The sequence below is a fragment of the Bison bison genome, unplaced genomic scaffold (genome assembly GCF_000754665.1).
Source record: "Bison bison bison isolate TAMUID 2011002044 unplaced genomic scaffold, Bison_UMD1.0 scf7180017864456, whole genome shotgun sequence".
Classification (NCBI taxonomy): domain Eukaryota; kingdom Metazoa; phylum Chordata; class Mammalia; order Artiodactyla; family Bovidae; genus Bison; species Bison bison.
The window spans coordinates 18,600,251-18,609,181 of NW_011495018.1; the positions used below are offsets into that span (position 1 = coordinate 18,600,251).

Here is an 8,931-nt window from a genome sequence, read left to right on the forward strand (position 1 = left end):
TCCCATTCTGTTGTTTTCCTCTATTTCTTGCATTGATCACCGAGGAAGGCTTTCTTATCTCTCCTTGCTATTCTTTGGAACTCTGCATTCAAATGGGTATATCTTCCCTTTTCTCCTTTGCCTTTAGCTTCTCTTCTTTTCTCAGCTATTTGTAAGGCCTCCTCAGACAACCACTTTGCCTTTTTGCATTTCTTTTTCTTGGGGATGGTCTTGATCATTGCCTCCTGCACAGTGGCATGAACCTCCGTCCACAGTTCTTCAGACACTCTGAAGTATGCACTTGTTCAACAGCAAAAGAATCTGCTGCACTGCAGGAGCCTCAGGAGACTCAGGTTCGAGCACTGGGTCAGGAAGATCCCCCGGAGGAGGGCACAGCAATCCACTTCAGTATTCTTTCCTGGAGAATCCATGGACAGAGGAGCCAAGTGGGCTACAGTCCTTAGAGTCACAAAGAGTCAGACACAACTGAAGTGACTTAGCATGCACGCATCCATGTGCCCATTAAAGGCAGCATTTATCTTTCCTTTGGCTTATCGTTCCCTTAATAAATTAAGATTTATACTTCACATGACATTTCAAAAGGACAGCCAAGCCCTGATCTTTGGGATACTCATAGATTCAGTTCACAAGGATCCCATCCACATCTTTTCCAAGTGGAAATATTAACCTGCTTCCCCTCTTTTCTTCCTGACCCTGAAGCATTTACTTAAAAAGGAAGGAGGAAGTGGGAGGAGTCTGTCTTCCTGATCTCAGTTTAATTCTCTGTCAGATCCATTTATTTCCTGGTTCAACCCTGGTTATTGCCCTTGCTGCAGCCCTTCTCCTGTGCAGACCTTGGGAGGGAGCAGTGTTCAAGCCCGAGCATTGAGGACACCAGCAAGTGGGCACAGCAAAGCAGTGAGAGGTGTGGAAGACCACACACCTGGGGTCCAACAGGCCTGCATCTTCCTGGCTCTGCAAACTCCAGGGAGTGTGTGCCTTTAACCCCTGCTTATTAGGAGTGGATGGTGGTGCCTCCTCTTCGGGGTCCACCATGACTGAAAGTGAAGTGAAAGTGTTAGTTACTCAGTCATGTCTGACTCTTTGCGACCCTATGGACTGTAGCTTGCCAGGCTCCTCTGTCCATGGGATTCTCCAGGCAAGAATACTGGAGTGGGTTGCCTTACCTTCTCTAGGGTTAGTCGAGTGAAATCACGAGAACCTGCAGCGCTGGGTGCATTGTAGGAGCTGATGAATGTTAGTGTTGTGTCTTGTCTTGGGTGGGAACACATCTTCAGTAAGTCCTAGGTCAGACCCCAGGTCCTAGTTTGGAGTGTGAAACTGCTGTATTTGACTCCTACGGGATTGCTAACGTAGCCTTTGTGTGTGGGGCTTGGCATGTACTAAGCAACAACAAGGAATGCCCCTGGGCCTGGTCTGAGCAGCAAGCTTGCTGTTGCTGCTAATTCACTTCAGTCGTGTCCGACTCTGTGCGACCCCATAGACAGCAGCCCACCAGGCTCCGCCGTCCCTGGGATTCTCCAGGCAAGAGTACTGGAGTGGGTTGCCATTGCCTTCTCTGGAGCACCAAGCCTGAGCACAAACCAAAACCAGAAAGGAAGGCTGAGAGTGAAGCTTGCAAACTCTTGCCCCAGGGCCTGGCAGCGTGGAGAATGTGGGGAGGGCATTCCTCTGATATGAGTCGGCAGGCTGGCATTTTGAGCTCCAAGTTCCTCTCTCTGTCCCCTTTACTGTGTGTAAATGCTTTTCTTTCCAGTAATCACCAGCCCCATGTTTGTGGACTCCCAGGGAGAAAGGCGCATGGATTACTCAGTCTATGGCCTACAAAAATCCCGAGATGACTGCCTCTTTATGCCTTTTTTTCAATATGACAGCAGTCAGGAAGTCATCAGGTATGGCAGGACTTTCCCAAGTTTAGTTCATGCTACGGAAAGAGGCCTGGGAGGAGACAGAGGGTTGGGGTTCCTGTTGGGAGGTCAGTTGGGGAATCTAGCTCCTATAATTAAGTTGGTGCTCTCTGAACTCATAAGTCATGGAGAAGTTCTATGCAGTCAGCAAAAACAAGACCAGGAGCTAACTGTGGCTCAGATCATGAACTGCTTATTGCTAAATTCAGACTTAAATTGAAGAAAGTAGGGAAAACCACTAGACCTTTCAGGTATGACCTAAACCAAACCCCTTATGATTATACAGTGGAAGTGAAAAATAGATGCCAGCAAATTTGGAAAACTCAGCAGTGGCCCCAGGACTGGAAAAAGTCAATTTTCATTCCAATCCCAAAGAAAGGCAATGCCAAAGAATGTTCAAACTACTGCACAATTGTACTCATCTCACACGCTAGTAAAGTAATGCTCAACATTCTCCAAGCCAGGCTTCAGCAATATGTGAACCATGAACTTCCAGATGTTCAAGCTGGATTTAGAAAAGGAACCAGAAGACTTAGAGGAACCAGAGATCAAATTGCCAACATCCGCTGGATCATCGAAAAAGCAAGAAAGTTCCAGAAAAACATCTACTCCTGCTTTATTGACTATGCTAAAGCCTTTGACTGTGTGGATCACCCCAAACTGTGGAAAATTCTGAAAGAGATAGGAATACCAGACCACCTGACCTGCCTCTTGAGAAATTTGTGTACAGGTTGGGAAGCAACAGTTAGGACTGGACATGGAACAACAGACTGATTCCAAACAGGAAAAGGAGTATGTCAAGGCTGTATATTGTCACCCTGCTTATTTAACTTATATGCACAGTACATCATGAGAAACCCTGGGCTGGAAGAAGCACAAGCTGGAATCAAGATTGCCGGGAGAAATATCAATAACCTCAGATATGCAGATGACACCACCCTTATGGCAGAAAGTGAAGAGGAACTAAAAAGCCTCTTGATGAAAGTGAAAGAGGAGAGTGAAAAAGTTGGCTTAAAACTCAACATTCAGAAAACTAAGACCATGGCACCTGGTCCCATCACTTCACAGCAAATAGATGGGGAAACAGTGGAAGCAGTGAGAGACTTTATTTTTTTGAGCTCCAAAATCATTGCAGATGGTGACTGTAGCCATGAAATTAAAAGACACTTACTCCTTGGAAGGAAAGTTATGACCAACCTAGACAGCATATTAAAAAGCAGAGACATTACTTTGGAAACAATGGTCCGTATAGTCAACGCTATGGTTTTTCCAGTGGTCATGTATGGATGTGAGAGTTGGACTATAAAGAAAGCTGAGCACTGAAGAATTGATGCTTTGGAACTGTGGTGTTGGAGAAGACTCTTGAGAGTCCCTTGGACTGCAAGGAGATCCAACCAGTCCATCCTAAAGAAGATCAGTCCTGCGTGTTCATTGGAAGGACTGATGTTGAAGCTGAAACTCCAATACGTTGGCCACCTGATGTGAAGAGCTGATTCATTTGAAAAGACCCTGATGCTGGGAAAGATTGAAGGCAGGAGGAGAAGGGGACGACAGAGGATGAGATGGTTGGATGGCATCACCAACTCAATGGACATGAGTTTGGGTAAGTTCCGGGAGTTGGTGATGGACAGGGAGGTCTGGCGTGCTGCGGTTCATGGGGTTGCAAACAGTTGGACACGACTGAGTGACTGAACTGAACTGAACTGACTGAACTCATAAAGATTGACTTTGGGCCTTCAAAGAGATCTTGCCCTTGACTGTGGGTATGGCTCAGCCACTTCAGATTCCACTTATAGCATCCCTACCTGTACCTCCACGTCAGCCTAGGCCTCCTGTGATGCTGCATCTGGGCAGGTCCCACTGCCTGGTGTCTCAGGAAGAGGCCCTGGCCCTGGTTGTTGCTGGAGCACAGCAGCCCTTACAGGATTAGGTTCACAGTCAGTGAAACTGCCTCATCCAGACAAGACACGGGGATGCCAGGACGTGTCTGCCATCCTGGGCTCCCAGTACCCAGAAATCCTGGGGGAAATAGTCTCTGTTTCTGTTTTCTCAGCTACAAATCAATGAGCAACTAAATGAGAATCTAAAACTTAATTCAGTTTCTGCTTGCCCCTCACCGCCACTGCCTACAATCAAGATTTGATTTGACACTTCTCTTTCCCCTTCTCTTATGGAATGTTGTTGTTGTTGTTCAGTCACTAAGTTGTGTCCAGCTGTTTGTGACCCCGTGGACTGTAGCATGCCAGGTTTCCCTGTCCTCTACTATCTCCTGGAGTTTGCTCAAATTCATGTCCATTGAGTCAGTGATGCCATCCAACCATCTAATCCTCTGCAGCCCCCTTCTCTCTCCTGTTCTCAATCTTTCCCAGCATCAGGGTTTTTTCCAAAGAGTCTATTCTTTGTATCAGGTGGCCAAGGTTTTGGAGCTTCAGCTTCAGCATCAGTCATCTAATGAATATTCAGGGTTGATTTCCTTTAGGATTGACTGATTTTATTTCCTTGCTGTCCAAGGGACTAAAAGTCTTCTCCAGGATGACAATTCAAAAGCATTGATTCTTTGGTGTTCAGCCTTCTTTATGGTCCAACTCTTACACAATACATGACTATTGGAAAAACTACAGCTTTGAATATATGGACCTTTGTCAGCAAAGTGATGTCTCTGCTTTTTAATATGCTTACTAGGTTTTTCTTAGGTTTCTTTCCAAGGAGCAAGCATTTTATAATGGAATTTTAATGTTCCCAAATGGATTGGAGGAGATGCTGGTTTGATTTCTGGATCAGGAAGGTACCCTGGAGAAGGGATAGGCTACCCACTTCAGTATTCATGGGCTTCCCTGGTGGCTCAGATGGTAAAATGTCTGCCTGCAATGCAGGAAACCTGGGTTCAATCCCTGGGTTGGGAAGATCCCCTTGAGGAGGGCCAACCTACTCCAGTATTCTTGCCTGGGGAATCCCCAAGGACAGAGAGCCTGGTGGGCTAGAGTCCATGGGATCACAGAGAGTTGGACATGACTGAAGAAATAAAGCGACCGTGGCCAACTAGGTTCTCAGTGTTGCAGGAACAGGCATTCTCCATGCAGTGGGGATGTTATAGTCTGTGAAGTGTGAAGATGCTTTCTAACAAGATTTGTCTAAATCAAACATGGAAGAAAACCCCAGCAACATCGGAGAATTGACACATCATCTTTGAAGTCAGAAGTGACATGGTTTGAATCAGAAGATCGAGTCAGTTATTCTGCCCAGCAAAAAGATATTGCTCTCTCATGAATTATACTACCTAAAGGCTAGGTTCCAAGAGTCTAGGTGAGGTGGGGAAACTAGATGGGTCAGCAGATGTTTGAGTTAAGAGACCAAGGCCTGTTTTTGCAATGACGTGTGTGTTTCAGCTGGGCGATGGCACCCCACTCCAGTACTCTTGCCTGGCAAATCCCATGGACGGAGGAGCCTGGTAGGCTGCAGTCCATGGGGTCGCTAAGAGTCGGACATGACTTTCCCTTTCCCTTTTCACTTTCATGCATTTCACTTTTTCCTTTTCACTTTTTACTTTCATGCATCGGAGAAGGAAATGCAAAGTTCTTGCATGCAGCAAGAACTCCAGTGTTCTTGCCTGGAGAATCCCAGGGACGGGGATTCCGTCTCCGGGGTCACACAGAGTCAGACGCGACTGAAGTGACTTAGCAGCAGCAGCAGCTATACCTAAGGTAGAGACAAGTAGAATAAATCAAGTTGGCACTGACCTTTAATTGTCGTCTTCTTTTTTTTTAACACCCACGGGGAATTTCTCCACTATTTCTTGGCTCCATGGCTCCCTTCTTGAGGACAGACCTGGCTGTAGATTTTCCAATGAGCTTTGTGAAACTGAGCTGGCTTTTACAGGTCAGAGTGGCCGCCTGGAGAAGGGAGCAGAAAAGGATTCATTGCAACAGGGCTTCTCAGCAGTGGCAACAGCACTGATGTTTAGGATGGGATAATGTCTGTGTGTGAGGGGCTGTCCTGTGCCTTGTAGGAGGCCTACCAGCGTCCCTGGCTTTCACGCACTGATGCCAGAAGTGGCCTCTGGCTGTAACAACCCAAAATGTCTCCAGACATTGCCAAATATCCCCTGGGGAGGCAGCGTCACCGGCCTTCCCTACTGAGAACCTCTGCCCTGAGAAAACTGGGCCCCTGAGAGTTGAGTCTCGGGAATTCCATTTCTACAGAGATGGAGTCTGGAAAAGGGAGTGTTACCTGGTGGTTAGGAGCCCAGGCCTGCAATGAGGTGGATCATAACTGAGAACAAGTGTAAAGAGAAGACATAGTATATGTTGAATGAAAGGTGGTTATGGTATTAGAGGTTTTCTCTACAAGGGAAGTTTCTATACAAGGAAGAGGTGAGTGCAGTTACCATGGGAATCAGATGGGTGTGGGAAGACCATGCACTTGGGGCCCAGTAGGATTCCCCGAGAAGACACATCTGAGTAGACTCTGTGTGCTTTAACTTGGACCCGAGCCTGGGCTGCTGTTGAGCCTTCTGTTTGGCAGGGCCAGGCTGGGGCCCCAGTGTGGTCACTTCTGCTCCTAGGCGGGCCTCAGCAATGCTATGTCTTTGCCCTTTAGGTGTGACTGCTGTGATCTTCACCCTAACCCTCCTGATTACCATCCTGGGAGATGTCATCATAGGTCTGATTTTAAGGATAAAGAGAGGAAAACTGCAGAGGCAAAATAAAGATATTTGGTGGCAAATCAATTATGATGACATCACCATTCTGCCCCAGAGCAAGGTGAGGCCACGCCTGGCCCAGACATCCACTTTCCTGCTCACTGCTGGTGCCCCATGGAAAGGTCCTGAGCTAGGAGCCTGTGAGGGTGCAGGCTGACTCACTTATAAATTGAATGCTTAATGGAGAGTCTTGGGCCCTGAGTTCTTGTTCTAGACCTACCACTTTCTTGCTGGGAATATCATTTCCGGGCCTCAGTTTCTGAATACTAAAATATGATCAGATGGTGTCTAAAGTTCCCTTCAGCTCTGTTTTGTGGTGTGTAGAAGAACCTGTATGTATGCATGCATGCTAAGTCACTTTAGTTATGTCCAACTCTGCGGCCCACAGACTGTAGCCCACCAGGCTCCCCTGTCCATGAGATTCTCCAGGCAAGAATACTGGAGTGGGTTGCCATGTCTTCCTCCAGGGGATCTTCCTGACCAGAGATTGAACCCGCGTCTCCTGCATTGGCAGGCAGGTTCTCTACCACTGTTCCCCCGGGCAGTAGAAGAACCCATACATCCTGCTCAAATATGAAAGCTGTCTCCTGGGGAGCGTTTAGTTATTTTCAAAACCACATTAACTTCTTTAACTTACTGATCATTAAGACAATACAATTCATTTATTCAACACACACATGTGTTGCCCATCTACCTCAGGCCAGCAGAGTGGAGGGTACACGGGGAACGGATGCCTTCTGAGGGAGGCGGGTGCTCTGGGAGGTGTCTACAAAGTGAGGCAGAGGCCCCCACAGGTCTTTGTGGGTGTGGCACCGGGGTTGAATGTTGCAGCACTGTGAAGGCTTCAGAGAAGAGGTGTCATCTGGGGAGGGTGGGTTTGCTAGTGGTGACCAGGAGAGGTAGTGCCAGGGTATACTGAGGTGTGGGCTTCTCAGGGCTTCGAGGCTTGACACACATCTAACAAGCATGGCCTTCTTTGATACGTATATAACATTTATGGAATTCCAGAAAATACAGCATTAACTGTATTTGATGCATCCTTTAAGCCTGAAGTTTTGAAGTGTCTTTTTTTCTTCCCCCCCTTTTTTTTTTGTTTTTGTTGTTGATATTAGACAGGGTAATTTTTGCCAGGGTATATTGATTATTCTGAAGTACTTTTTGCCTTCCCAGAGGGATTAGTGAGAAATGTTCTTTAGAGTAGAAAGACAGAAGCCGAGTTTCTACACTTGGATAAGAGCTCTTTGTTCCTGCGGGAAGGTGAAGGGAGGGTTTCAAGTTTACTTTCAAGTGATTCTCAAAGTGATTGAAAACCCACAATTGAAATAAATTTTATGTCAAAGATTAAACATTTTAGAATTTCAGGTAGTACTTGTTCAGGAATACATGCTTCTGATGATATTCAGAGAATCACAAGACAGGCAGATCAACTATTGAGTTAGAATCTATGCACTTCAACAAGTATATGAATCTCAAATATCTCACAGCGTAAGTGTTCCAGAATGTAGTTACTTGATAAAAAAGTGCTCAAGTTAGACCAAGGAAAACAGGTTTGTTCTGAAGACATTTAGCTTAATCGTAAAAATCAAGAAAGCACAATGAGTCAAAATCAGACATTCTTCTCGTGTTATGTATATTTTATTCCTGTTATATTGGCTTTATTTTCAAAATTGTAGTTTGCAAAATTAGTTTCCTTTTATTGGTATTCTTAAATGTACTATTTATTGAATAAATGAATTATGACTTTCAATAAAAGGTGGCTTGACAGGTACTAAGTCAAAGAGTGGAGAAGGTAATGGCAACCACTCCAGTATTCTTGCCTGGAGAATTCCATGGACAGAGGAGCCTGGCAGGCTACAGTCCATTGGGTTGCCAAGAGTCAAACATGACTGAGAGACTAACACTTTCAAGTCAAAGAGGCTTGATCAGGAGATTGGGGTTCATTTGTAAATTATTTTTCAAGTGTCCCTGGGGATCCTGGGGCTCACTGGTCTGGCTTTGGGTGGATGGTAGAATGAGGTAGAGGTGTGGTGAGGAGGAATTGTGAGCCACCCTCTTCTGCAACCAAAACAGCTCTGCATTGGTCTATTGTATTCTATATTAGGGTCCTGAGTAAGACTCTTCTTGAAAAGCAGGGTTACTCTGTTTAAGATATATTCTCTAGGGACTTCCCTGGTGGTCCGGTGATTAAGGCTTTGTGTTCTCAATGTAGGGGACCTGGGCTTGATCCCTCATCATGGAACTAGATCCTGTATGTCACAATGAAAGATCTTGCATGACGCAACTAAGACCTGGCCCAGCCAAATTAAAAAAAAAAAATTATAAAAC

General features: G+C 45.9%; 1 pseudogene; it reads left to right on the top strand.

Annotated features, from left to right (window-relative positions):
• Window positions 1-8,931, top strand: part of LOC105002778 — a 46,997-nt pseudogene that overhangs the window by 11,144 nt on the left and 26,922 nt on the right.